Genomic DNA, 14216 nt, shown 5'->3' on the forward strand with positions numbered 1-14216 from the left:
CCCAGGGATTCCTCCCACCCCAAAGGTGCCAGGACCAAGAGCTCTTGCTGCTCTTCAAGGATCCAGGCAACCCCATTCACAGCCCCACAAACGCTGGCGCTCCCTCTTTCTGCAGCCTCCCAAACTCCAATACAACCTCTCTGCCTGGGCCGCTGAGCAGAGCCGGAGCCCAGCTCAGCAGTTGCGAACGCCCAGGGATTCCTCCCACCCCAAAGGTGCCAGCACCAAAAGCTCTTGCTGCTCTTCAAGGATCCAGGCAACCCCATTCACAGCCCCACAAACGCTGGCACTCCCTCTTTCTGCAGCCTCCCAAACTCCAATACAACCTCTCTGCCTGGGCCGAGAAGTACAGCCAGAGCCCAGCTCAGCAGTTGCGAATGCCCAGGGATTCCTCCCACCCCAAAGGTGCCAGGACCAAGAGCTCTTGCTGCTCTTCAAGGATCCAGGCAACCCCATTCACAGCCCCACAAACGCTGGCGCTCCCTCTTTCTGCAGCCTCCCAAACTCCAATACAACCTCTCTGCCTGGGCCGACGAGCAGAGCCGGAGCCCAGCTCAGCAGTTGCGAACGCCCAGGGATTCCTCCCACCCCAAAGGTGCCAGCACCAAAAGCTCTTGCTGCTCTTCAAGGATCCAGGCAACCCCATTCACAGCCCCACAAACGCTGGCGCTCCCTCTTTCTGCAGCCTCCCAAACTCCAATACAATCTCTCTGCCTGGGCCGCTGAGTACAACCGGAGCCCAGCTCAGCAGTTGCGAACGCCCAGGGATTCCTCCCACCCCAAAGGTGCCAGGTCCAAAAGCTCTTGCTGCTCTTCAAGGATCCAGGCAACCCCATTCACAGCCCCACAAACGCTGGCACTCCCTCTTTCTGCAGCCTCCCAAACTCCAATACAATCTCTCTGCCTGGGCCGCTGAGTACAGCCGGAGCCCAGCTCAGCAGTTGCGAACGCCCAGGGATTCCTCCCACCCCAAAGGTGCCAGGACCAAGAGCTCTTGCTGCTCTTCAAGGATCCAGGCAACCCCATTCACAGCCCCACAAACGCTGGCGCTCCCTCTTTCTGCAGCCTCCCAAACTCCAATACAATCTCTCTGCCTGGGCCGCTGAGTACAGCCGGAGCCCAGCTCAGCAGTTGCGAACGCCCAGGGATTCCTCCCACCCCAAAGGTGCCAGGACCAAAAGCTCTTGCTGCTCTTCAAGGATCCAGGCAACCCCATTCACAGCCCCACAAACGCTGGCGCTCCCTCTTTCTGCAGCCTCCCAAACACCAATACAACCTCTCTGCCTGGGCCGCTGAGTAGAGCCGGAGCCCAGCTCAGCAGTTGCGAACGCCCAGGGATTCCTCCCACCCCAAAGGTGCCAGGACCAAGAGCTCTTGCTGCTATTCAAGGATCCAGGCAACCCCATTCACAGCCCCACAAACGCTGGCGCTCCCTCTTTCTGCAGCCTCCCAAACTCCAATACAACCTCTCTGCCTGGGCCGATGAGGACAGCCGGAGCCCAGCTCAGCAGTTGCGAACGCCCAGGGATTCCTCCCACCCCAAAGGTGCCAGGACCAAAAGCTCTTGCTGCTCTTCAAGGATCCAGGCAACCCCATTCACAGCCCCACAAACGCTGGCGCTCCCTCTTTCTGCAGCCTCCCAAACTCCAATACAATCTCTCTGCCTGGGCCGCTGAGTACAGCCGGAGCCCAGCTCAGCAGTTGCGAATGCCCAGGGATTCCTCCCACCCCAAAGGTGCCAGGACCAAAAGCTCTTGCTGCTCTTCAAGGATCCAGGCAACCCCATTCACAGCCCCACAAATGCTGGCGCTCCCTCTTTCTGCAGACTCCCAAAGTGCAATACAATCTCTCTGCCTGGGCCGCTGAGTACAGCCGGAGCCCAGCTCAGCAGTTGCGAACGCCCAGGGATTCCTCCCACCCCAAAGGTGCCAGGACCAAGAGCTCTTGCTGCTCTTCAAGGATCCAGGCAACCCCATTCACAGCCCCACAAACGCTGGCGCTCCCTCTTTCTGCAGCCTCCCAAACTCCAATACAATCTCTCTGCCTGGGCCGCTGAGTACAGCCGGAGCCCAGCTCAGCAGTTGCGAACGCCCAGGGATTCCTCCCACCCCAAAGGTGCCAGGTCCAAAAGCTCTTGCTGCTCTTCAAGGATCCAGGCAACCCCATTCACAGCCCCACAAACGCTGGCGCTCCCTCTTTCTGCAGCCTCCCAAACTCCAATACAATCTCTCTGCCTGGGCCGCTGAGTACAGCCGGAGCCCAGCTCAGCAGTTGCGAATGCCCAGGGATTCGTCCCACCCCAAAGGTGCCAGGACCAAAAGCTCTTGCTGCTCTTCAAGGATCCAGGCAACCCCATTCACAGCCCCACAAACGCTGGCGCTCCCTCTTTCTGCAGCCTCCCAAACTCCAATACAATCTCTCTGCCTGGGCCGCTGAGTACAGCCGGAGCCCAGCTCAGCAGTTGCGAACGCCCAGGGATTCCTCCCACCCCAAAGGTGCCAGGACCAAGAGCTCTTGCTGCTCTTCAAGGATCCAGGCAACCCCATTCACAGCCCCACAAACGCTGGCGCTCCCTCTTTCTGCAGCCTCCCAAACTCCAATACAATCTCTCTGCCTGGGCCGCTGAGTACAGCCGGAGCCCAGCTCAGCAGTTGCGAACGCCCAGGGATTCCTCCCACCCCAAAGGTGCCAGGACCAAAAGCTCTTGCTGCTCTTCAAGGATCCAGGCAACCCCATTCACAGCCCCACAAACGCTGGCGCTCCCTCTTTCTGCAGCCTCCCAAACACCAATACAACCTCTCTGCCTGGGCCGCTGAGTAGAGCCGGAGCCCAGCTCAGCAGTTGCGAACGCCCAGGGATTCCTCCCACCCCAAAGGTGCCAGGACCAAGAGCTCTTGCTGCTCTTCAAGGATCCAGGCAACCCCATTCACAGCCCCACAAACGCTGGCGCTCCCTCTTTCTGCAGCCTCCCAAACTCCAATACAATCTCTCTGCCTGGGCCGATGAGTACAGCCAGAGCCCAGCTCAGCAGTTGCGAACGCCCAGGGATTCCTCCCACCCCAAAGGTGCCAGCACCAAAAGCTCTTGCTGCTCTTCAAGGATCCAGGCAACCCCATTCACAGCCCCACAAACGCTGGAGCTCCCTCTTTCTGCAGCCTCCCAAACTCCAATACAATCTCTCTGCCTGGGCCGCTGAGTACAGCCAGAGCCCAGCTCAGCAGTTGCGAACGCCCAGGGATTCCTCCCACCCCAAAGGTGCCAGGACCAAAAGCTCTTGCTGCTCTTCAAGGATCCAGGCAACCCCATTCACAGCCCCACAAACGCTGGCGCTCCCTCTTTCTGCAGCCTCCCAAACTCCAATACAATCTCTCTGCCTGGGCCGCTGAGTACAGCCGGAGCCCAGCTCAGCAGTTGCGAACGCCCAGGGATTCCTCCCACCCCAAAGGTGCCAGGTCCAAAAGCTCTTGCTGCTCTTCAAGGATCCAGGCAACCCCATTCACAGCCCCACAAACGCTGGCGCTCCCTCTTTCTGCAGCCTCCCAAACTCCAATACAATCTCTCTGCCTGGGCCGCTGAGTACAGCCGGAGCCCAGCTCAGCAGTTGCGAATGCCCAGGGATTCGTCCCACCCCAAAGGTGCCAGGACCAAAAGCTCTTGCTGCTCTTCAAGGATCCAGGCAACCCCATTCACAGCCCCACAAACGCTGGCGCTCCCTCTTTCTGCAGCCTCCCAAACTCCAATACAATCTCTCTGCCTGGGCCGCTGAGTACAGCCGGAGCCCAGCTCAGCAGTTGCGAACGCCCAGGGATTCCTCCCACCCCAAAGGTGCCAGGACCAAAAGCTCTTGCTGCTCTTCAAGGATCCAGGCAACCCCATTCACAGCCCCACAAACGCTGGCACTCCCTCTTTCTGCAGCCTCCCAAACTCCAATACAACCTCTCTGCCTGGGCCGAGAAGTACAGCCAGAGCCCAGCTCAGCAGTTGCGAACGCCCAGGGATTCCTCCCACCCCAAAGGTGCCAGGACCAAAAGCTCTTGCTGCTCTTCAAGGATCCAGGCAACCCCATTCACAGCCCCACAAACGCTGGAGCTCCCTCTTTCTGCAGCCTCCCAAACTCCAATACAATCTCTCTGCCTGGGCCGCTGAGTACAGCCGGAGCCCAGCTCAGCAGTTGCGAATGCCCAGGGATTCCTCCCACCCCAAAGGTGCCAGGACCAAAAGCTCTTGCTGCTCTTCAAGGATCCAGGCAACCCCATTCACAGCCCCACAAACGCTGGCGCTCCCTCTTTCTGCAGCCTCCCAAACTCCAATACAATCTCTCTGCCTGGGCCGCTGAGTACAACCGGAGCCCAGCTCAGCAGTTGCGAACGCCCAGGGATTCCTCCCACCCCAAAGGTGCCAGGTCCAAAAGCTCTTGCTGCTCTTCAAGGATCCAGGCAACCCCATTCACAGCCCCACAAACGCTGGCGCTCCCTCTTTCTGCAGCCTCCCAAACTCCAATACAATCTCTCTGCCTGGGCCGCTGAGTACAGCCGGAGCCCAGCTCAGCAGTTGCGAACGCCCAGGGATTCCTCCCACCCCAAAGGTGCCAGGACCAAAAGCTCTTGCTGCTCTTCAAGGATCCAGGCAACCCCATTCACAGCCCCACAAACGCTGGCGCTCCCTCTTTCTGCAGCCTCCCAAACACCAATACAACCTCTCTGCCTGGGCCGCTGAGTAGAGCCGGAGCCCAGCTCAGCAGTTGCGAACGCCCAGGGATTCCTCCCACCCCAAAGGTGCCAGGACCAAGAGCTCTTGCTGCTCTTCAAGGATCCAGGCAACCCCATTCACAGCCCCACAAACGCTGGCGCTCCCTCTTTCTGCAGCCTCCCAAACTCCAATACAACCTCTCTGCCTGGGCCGATGAGGACAGCCGGAGCCCAGCTCAGCAGTTGCGAACGCCCAGGGATTCCTCCCACCCCAAAGGTGCCAGGACCAAAAGCTCTTGCTGCTCTTCAAGGATCCAGGCAACCCCATTCACAGCCCCACAAACGCTGGCGCTCCCTCTTTCTGCAGCCTCCCAAACTCCAATACAATCTCTCTGCCTGGGCCGCTGAGTACAGCCGGAGCCCAGCTCAGCAGTTGCGAATGCCCAGGGATTCCTCCCACCCCAAAGGTGCCAGGACCAAAAGCTCTTGCTGCTCTTCAAGGATCCAGGCAACCCCATTCACAGCCCCACAAATGCTGGCGCTCCCTCTTTCTGCAGCCTCCCAAAGTGCAATACAATCTCTCTGCCTGGGCCGCTGAGTACAGCCGGAGCCCAGCTCAGCAGTTGCGAACGCCCAGGGATTCCTCCCACCCCAAAGGTGCCAGGACCAAGAGCTCTTGCTGCTCTTCAAGGATCCAGGCAACCCCATTCACAGCCCCACAAACGCTGGCGCTCCCTCTTTCTGCAGCCTCCCAAACTCCAATACAATCTCTCTGCCTGGGCCGCTGAGTACAGCCGGAGCCCAGCTCAGCAGTTGCGAACGCCCAGGGATTCCTCCCACCCCAAAGGTGCCAGGTCCAAAAGCTCTTGCTGCTCTTCAAGGATCCAGGCAACCCCATTCACAGCCCCACAAACGCTGGCGCTCCCTCTTTCTGCAGCCTCCCAAACTCCAATACAATCTCTCTGCCTGGGCCGCTGAGTACAACCGGAGCCCAGCTCAGCAGTTGCGAACGCCCAGGGATTCCTCCCACCCCAAAGGTGCCAGGTCCAAAAGCTCTTGCTGCTCTTCAAGGATCCAGGCAACCCCATTCACAGCCCCACAAACGCTGGCGCTCCCTCTTTCTGCAGCCTCCCAAACTCCAATACAATCTCTCTGCCTGGGCCGCTGAGTACAGCCGGAGCCCAGCTCAGCAGTTGCGAACGCCCAGGGATTCCTCCCACCCCAAAGGTGCCAGGACCAAAAGCTCTTGCTGCTCTTCAAGGATCCAGGCAACCCCATTCACAGCCCCACAAACGCTGGCGCTCCCTCTTTCTGCAGCCTCCCAAACACCAATACAACCTCTCTGCCTGGGCCGCTGAGTAGAGCCGGAGCCCAGCTCAGCAGTTGCGAACGCCCAGGGATTCCTCCCACCCCAAAGGTGCCAGGACCAAGAGCTCTTGCTGCTCTTCAAGGATCCAGGCAACCCCATTCACAGCCCCACAAACGCTGGCGCTCCCTCTTTCTGCAGCCTCCCAAACTCCAATACAACCTCTCTGCCTGGGCCGATGAGGACAGCCGGAGCCCAGCTCAGCAGTTGCGAACGCCCAGGGATTCCTCCCACCCCAAAGGTGCCAGGACCAAAAGCTCTTGCTGCTCTTCAAGGATCCAGGCAACCCCATTCACAGCCCCACAAACGCTGGCGCTCCCTCTTTCTGCAGCCTCCCAAACTCCAATACAATCTCTCTGCCTGGGCCGCTGAGTACAGCCGGAGCCCAGCTCAGCAGTTGCGAATGCCCAGGGATTCCTCCCACCCCAAAGGTGCCAGGACCAAAAGCTCTTGCTGCTCTTCAAGGATCCAGGCAACCCCATTCACAGCCCCACAAACGCTGGCGCTCCCTCTTTCTGCAGCCTCCCAAACTCCAATACAATCTCTCTGCCTGGGCCGCTGAGTACAGCCGGAGCCCAGCTCAGCAGTTGCGAACGCCCAGGGATTCCTCCCACCCCAAAGGTGCCAGGACCAAGAGCTCTTGCTGCTCTTCAAGGATCCAGGCAACCCCATTCACAGCCCCACAAACGCTGGCGCTCCCTCTTTCTGCAGCCTCCCAAACTCCAATACAATCTCTCTGCCTGGGCCGCTGAGTACAGCCGGAGCCCAGCTCAGCAGTTGCGAACGCCCAGGGATTCCTCCCACCCCAAAGGTGCCAGGTCCAAAAGCTCTTGCTGCTCTTCAAGGATCCAGGCAACCCCATTCACAGCCCCACAAACGCTGGCGCTCCCTCTTTCTGCAGCCTCCCAAACTCCAATACAATCTCTCTGCCTGGGCCGCTGAGTACAGCCGGAGCCCAGCTCAGCAGTTGCGAATGCCCAGGGATTCGTCCCACCCCAAAGGTGCCAGGACCAAAAGCTCTTGCTGCTCTTCAAGGATCCAGGCAACCCCATTCACAGCCCCACAAACGCTGGCGCTCCCTCTTTCTGCAGCCTCCCAAACTCCAATACAATCTCTCTGCCTGGGCCGACGAGCAGAGCCGGAGCCCAGCTCAGCAGTTGCGAACGCCCAGGGATTCCTCCCACCCCAAAGGTGCCAGCACCAAAAGCTCTTGCTGCTCTTCAAGGATCCAGGCAACCCCATTCACAGCCCCACAAACGCTGGCGCTCCCTCTTTCTGCAGCCTCCCAAACTCCAATACAATCTCTCTGCCTGGGCCGCTGAGTACAGCCAGAGCCCAGCTCAGCAGTTGCGAACGCCCAGGGATTCCTCCCTCCCCAAAGGTGCCAGGACCAAAAGCTCTTGCTGCTCTTCAAGGATCCAGGCAACCCCATTCACAGCCCCACAAACGCTGGCGCTCCCTCTTTCTGCAGCCTCCCAAACTCCAATACAATCTCTCTGCCTGGGCCGCTGAGTACAGCCAGAGCCCAGCTCAGCAGTTGCGAACGCCCAGGGATTCCTCCCTCCCCAAAGGTGCCAGGACCAAAAGCTCTTGCTGCTCTTCAAGGATCCAGGCAACCCCATTCACAGCCCCACAAACGCTGGCGCTCCCTCTTTCTGCAGCCTCCCAAACTCCAATACAATCTCTCTGCCTGGGCCGCTGAGTACAGCCGGAGCCCAGCTCAGCAGTTGCGAACGCCCAGGGATTCCTCCCACCCCAAAGGTGCCAGGACCAAGAGCTCTTGCTGCTCTTCAAGGATCCAGGCAACCCCATTCACAGCCCCACAAACGCTGGCGCTCCCTCTTTCTGCAGCCTCCCAAAGTGCAATACAATCTCTCTGCCTGGGCCGCTGAGTACAGCCGGAGCCCAGCTCAGCAGTTGCCAACGCCCAGGGATTCCTCCCACCCCAAAGGTGCCAGGTCCAAAAGCTCTTGCTGCTCTTCAAGGATCCAGGCAACCCCATTCACAGCCCCACAAACGCTGGCACTCCCTCTTTCTGCAGCCTCCCAAACTCCAATACAACCTCTCTGCCTGGGCCGCTGAGCAGAGCCGGATCCCAGCTCAGCAGTTGCGAACGCCCAGGGATTCCTCCCACCCCAAAGGTGCCAGCACCAAAAGCTCTTGCTGCTCTTCAAGGATCCAGGCAACCCCATTCACAGCCCCACAAACGCTGGCACTCCCTCTTTCTGCAGCCTCCCAAACTCCAATACAACCTCTCTGCCTGGGCCGAGAAGTACAGCCGGAGCCCAGCTCAGCAGTTGCGAACGCCCAGGGATTCCTCCCACCCCAAAGGTGCCAGGACCAAAAGCTCTTGCTGCTCTTCAAGGATCCAGGCAACCCCATTCACAGCCCCACAAACGCTGGAGCTCCCTCTTTCTGCAGCCTCCCAAACTCCAATACAATCTCTCTGCCTGGGCCGCTGAGTACAGCCGGAGCCCAGCTCAGCAGTTGCGAATGCCCAGGGATTCCTCCCACCCCAAAGGTGCCAGGACCAAAAGCTCTTGCTGCTCTTCAAGGATCCAGGCAACCCCATTCACAGCCCCACAAACGCTGGCGCTCCCTCTTTCTGCAGCCTCCCAAACTCCAATACAATCTCTCTGCCTGGGCCGATGAGGACAGCTGGAGCCCAGCTCAGCAGTTGCGAACGCCCAGGGATTCCTCCCACCCCAAAGGTGCCAGGACCAAGAGCTCTTGCTGCTCTTCAAGGATCCAGGCAACCCCATTCACAGCCCCACAAACGCTGGCGCTCCCTCTTTCTGCAGCCTCCCAAACTCCAATACAATCTCTCTGCCTGGGCCGCTGAGTACAGCCGGAGCCCAGCTCAGCAGTTGCGCACGCCCAGGGATTCCTCCCACCCCAAAGGTGCCAGGACCAAAAGCTCTTGCTGCTCTTCAAGGATCCAGGCAACCCCATTCACAGCCCCACAAACGCTGGCGCTCCCTCTTTCTGCAGCCTCCCAAACTCCAATACAATCTCTCTGCCTGGGCCGATGAGGACAGCCGGAGCCCAGCTCAGCAGTTGCGAACGCCCAGGGATTCCTCCCACCCCAAAGGTGCCAGCACCAAAAGCTCTTGCTGCTCTTCAAGGATCCAGGCAACCCCATTCACAGCCCCAGAAATGCTGGCGCTCCCTCTTTCTGCAGCCTCCCAAACTCCAATACAATCTCTCTGCCTGGGCCGCTGAGTACAGCCGGAGCCCAGCTCAGCAGTTGCGAACGCCCAGGGATTCCTCCCACCCCAAAGGTGCCAGGACCAAGAGCTCTTGCTGCTCTTCAAGGATCCAGGCAACCCCATTCACAGCCCCACAAACGCTGGCGCTCCCTCTTTCTGCAGCCTCCCAAACTCCAATACAATCTCTCTGCCTGGGCCGCTGAGTACAGCCGGAGCCCAGCTCAGCAGTTGCGAACGCCCAGGGATTCCTCCCACCCCAAAGGTGCCAGGACCAAAAGCTCTTGCTGCTCTTCAAGGATCCAGGCAACCCCATTCACAGCCCCACAAACGCTGGCGCTCCCTCTTTCTGCAGCCTCCCAAACACCAATACAACCTCTCTGCCTGGGCCGCTGAGTAGAGCCGGAGCCCAGCTCAGCAGTTGCGAACGCCCAGGGATTCCTCCCACCCCAAAGGTGCCAGGACCAAGAGCTCTTGCTGCTCTTCAAGGATCCAGGCAACCCCATTCACAGCCCCACAAACGCTGGCGCTCCCTCTTTCTGCAGCCTCCCAAACTCCAATACAATCTCTCTGCCTGGGCCGATGAGGACAGCCGGAGCCCAGCTCAGCAGTTGCGAACGCCCAGGGATTCCTCCCACCCCAAAGGTGCCAGGACCAAAAGCTCTTGCTGCTCTTCAAGGATCCAGGCAACCCCATTCACAGCCCCACAAACGCTGGCGCTCCCTCTTTCTGCAGCCTCCCAAACTCCAATACAATCTCTCTGCCTGGGCCGACGAGCAGAGCCGGAGCCCAGCTCAGCAGTTGCGAACGCCCAGGGATTCCTCCCACCCCAAAGGTGCCAGGACCAAGAGCTCTTGCTGCTCTTCAAGGATCCAGGCAACCCCATTCACAGCCCCACAAACGCTGGCGCTCCCTCTTTCTGCAGCCTCCCAAACTCCAATACAATCTCTCTGCCTGGGCCGATGAGTACAGCCGGAGCCCAGCTCAGCAGTTGCCAACGCCCAGGGATTCCTCCCACCCCAAAGGTGCCAGGACCAAAAGCTCTTGCTGCTCTTCAAGGATCCAGGCAACCCCATTCACAGCCCCACAAACGCTGGAGCTCCCTCTTTCTGCAGCCTCCCAAACTCCAATACAATCTCTCTGCCTGGGCCGCTGAGTACAGCCAGAGCCCAGCTCAGCAGTTGCGAACGCCCAGGGATTCCTCCCTCCCCAAAGGTGCCAGGACCAAAAGCTCTTGCTGCTCTTCAAGGATCCAGGCAACCCCATTCACAGCCCCACAAACGCTGGCGCTCCCTCTTTCTGCAGCCTCCCAAACTCCAATACAATCTCTCTGCCTGGGCCGCTGAGTACAGCCGGAGCCCAGCTCAGCAGTTGCGAACGCCCAGGGATTCCTCCCACCCCAAAGGTGCCAGGACCAAGAGCTCTTGCTGCTCTTCAAGGATCCAGGCAACCCCATTCACAGCCCCACAAACGCTGGCGCTCCCTCTTTCTGCAGCCTCCCAAAGTGCAATACAATCTCTCTGCCTGGGCCGCTGAGTACAGCCGGAGCCCAGCTCAGCAGTTGCCAACGCCCAGGGATTCCTCCCACCCCAAAGGTGCCAGGTCCAAAAGCTCTTGCTGCTCTTCAAGGATCCAGGCAACCCCATTCACAGCCCCACAAACGCTGGCACTCCCTCTTTCTGCAGCCTCCCAAACTCCAATACAACCTCTCTGCCTGGGCCGCTGAGCAGAGCCGGATCCCAGCTCAGCAGTTGCGAACGCCCAGGGATTCCTCCCACCCCAAAGGTGCCAGCACCAAAAGCTCTTGCTGCTCTTCAAGGATCCAGGCAACCCCATTCACAGCCCCACAAACGCTGGCACTCCCTCTTTCTGCAGCCTCCCAAACTCCAATACAACCTCTCTGCCTGGGCCGAGAAGTACAGCCAGAGCCCAGCTCAGCAGTTGCGAACGCCCAGGGATTCCTCCCACCCCAAAGGTGCCAGGACCAAAAGCTCTTGCTGCTCTTCAAGGATCCAGGCAACCCCATTCACAGCCCCACAAACGCTGGAGCTCCCTCTTTCTGCAGCCTCCCAAACTCCAATACAATCTCTCTGCCTGGGCCGCTGAGTACAGCCGGAGCCCAGCTCAGCAGTTGCGAATGCCCAGGGATTCCTCCCACCCCAAAGGTGCCAGGACCAAAAGCTCTTGCTGCTCTTCAAGGATCCAGGCAACCCCATTCACAGCCCCACAAACGCTGGCGCTCCCTCTTTCTGCAGCCTCCCAAACTCCAATACAATCTCTCTGCCTGGGCCGATGAGGACAGCTGGAGCCCAGCTCAGCAGTTGCGAACGCCCAGGGATTCCTCCCACCCCAAAGGTGCCAGGACCAAGAGCTCTTGCTGCTCTTCAAGGATCCAGGCAACCCCATTCACAGCCCCACAAACGCTGGCGCTCCCTCTTTCTGCAGCCTCCCAAACTCCAATACAATCTCTCTGCCTGGGCCGCTGAGTACAGCCGGAGCCCAGCTCAGCAGTTGCGAACGCCCAGGGATTCCTCCCACCCCAAAGGTGCCAGGACCAAGAGCTCTTGCTGCTCTTCAAGGATCCAGGCAACCCCATTCACAGCCCCACAAACGCTGGCGCTCCCTCTTTCTGCAGCCTCCCAAACTCCAATACAACCTCTCTGCCTGGGCCGATGAGGACAGCCGGAGCCCAGCTCAGCAGTTGCGAACGCCCAGGGATTCCTCCCACCCCAAAGGTGCCAGCACCAAAAGCTCTTGCTGCTCTTCAAGGATCCAGGCAACCCCATTCACAGCCCCACAAACGCTGGCGCTCCCTCTTTCTGCAGCCTCCCAAACTCCAATACAATCTCTCTGCCTGGGCCGACGAGCAGAGCCGGAGCCCAGCTCAGCAGTTGCGAACGCCCAGGGATTCCTCCCACCCCAAAGGTGCCAGGACCAAGAGCTCTTGCTGCTCTTCAAGGATCCAGGCAACCCCATTCACAGCCCCACAAACGCTGGCGCTCCCTCTTTCTGCAGCCTCCCAAACTCCAATACAACCTCTCTGCCTGGGCCGATGAGGACAGCCGGAGCCCAGCTCAGCAGTTGCGAACGCCCAGGGATTCCTCCCACCCCAAAGGTGCCAGGACCAAAAGCTCTTGCTGCTCTTCAAGGATCCAGGCAACCCCATTCACAGCCCCACAAACGCTGGAGCTCCCTCTTTCTGCAGCCTCCCAAACTCCAATACAATCTCTCTGCCTGGGCCGCTGAGTACAGCCAGAGCCCAGCTCAGCAGTTGCGAACGCCCAGGGATTCCTCCCACCCCAAAGGTGCCAGGACCAAAAGCTCTTGCTGCTCTTCAAGGATCCAGGCAACCCCATTCACAGCCCCACAAACGCTGGCACTCCCTCTTTCTGCAGCCTCCCAAACTCCAATACAACCTCTCTGCCTGGGCCGAGAAGTACAGCCAGAGCCCAGCTCAGCAGTTGCGAACGCCCAGGGATTCCTCCCACCCCAAAGGTGCCAGGACCAAAAGCTCTTGCTGCTCTTCAAGGATCCAGGCAACCCCATTCACAGCCCCACAAACGCTGGAGCTCCCTCTTTCTGCAGCCTCCCAAACTCCAATACAATCTCTCTGCCTGGGCCGCTGAGTACAGCCGGAGCCCAGCTCAGCAGTTGCGAATGCCCAGGGATTCCTCCCACCCCAAAGGTGCCAGGACCAAAAGCTCTTGCTGCTCTTCAAGGATCCAGGCAACCCCATTCACAGCCCCACAAACGCTGGCGCTCCCTCTTTCTGCAGCCTCCCAAACTCCAATACAATCTCTCTGCCTGGGCCGATGAGGACAGCTGGAGCCCAGCTCAGCAGTTGCGAACGCCCAGGGATTCCTCCCACCCCAAAGGTGCCAGGACCAAGAGCTCTTGCTGCTCTTCAAGGATCCAGGCAACCCCATTCACAGCCCCACAAACGCTGGCGCTCCCTCTTTCTGCAGCCTCCCAAACTCCAATACAATCTCTCTGCCTGGGCCGCTGAGTACAGCCGGAGCCCAGCTCAGCAGTTGCGAACGCCCAGGGATTCCTCCCACCCCAAAGGTGCCAGGACCAAGAGCTCTTGCTGCTCTTCAAGGATCCAGGCAACCCCATTCACAGCCCCACAAACGCTGGCGCTCCCTCTTTCTGCAGCCTCCCAAACTCCAATACAACCTCTCTGCCTGGGCCGATGAGGACAGCCGGAGCCCAGCTCAGCAGTTGCGAACGCCCAGGGATTCCTCCCACCCCAAAGGTGCCAGCACCAAAAGCTCTTGCTGCTCTTCAAGGATCCAGGCAACCCCATTCACAGCCCCACAAACGCTGGCGCTCCCTCTTTCTGCAGCCTCCCAAACTCCAATACAATCTCTCTGCCTGGGCCGACGAGCAGAGCCGGAGCCCAGCTCAGCAGTTGCGAACGCCCAGGGATTCCTCCCACCCCAAAGGTGCCAGGACCAAGAGCTCTTGCTGCTCTTCAAGGATCCAGGCAACCCCATTCACAGCCCCACAAACGCTGGCGCTCCCTCTTTCTGCAGCCTCCCAAACACCAATACAATCTCTCTGCCTGGGCCGATGAGTACAGCCGGAGCCCAGCTCAGCAGTTGCGAACGCCCAGGGATTCCTCCCTCCCCAAAGGTGCCAGCACCAAAAGCTCTTGCTGCTCTTCAAGGATCCAGGCAACCCCATTCACAGCCCCACAAACGCTGGAGCTCCCTCTTTCTGCAGCCTCCCAAACTCCAATACAATCTCTCTGCCTGGGCCGCTGAGCAGAGCCGGATCCCAGCTCAGCAGTTGCGAACGCCCAGGGATTCCTCCCACCCCAAAGGTGCCAGCACCAAAAGCTCTTGCTGCTCTTCAAGGATCCAGGCAACCCCATTCACAGCCCCACAAACGCTGGCACTCCCTCTTTCTGCAGCCTCCCAAACTCCAATACAACCTCTCTGCCTGGGCCGCTGA

This window comes from Platalea leucorodia (assembly GCF_965183815.1).
Source record: "Platalea leucorodia genome assembly, chromosome: 1".
NCBI lineage: Eukaryota > Metazoa > Chordata > Aves > Pelecaniformes > Threskiornithidae > Platalea > Platalea leucorodia.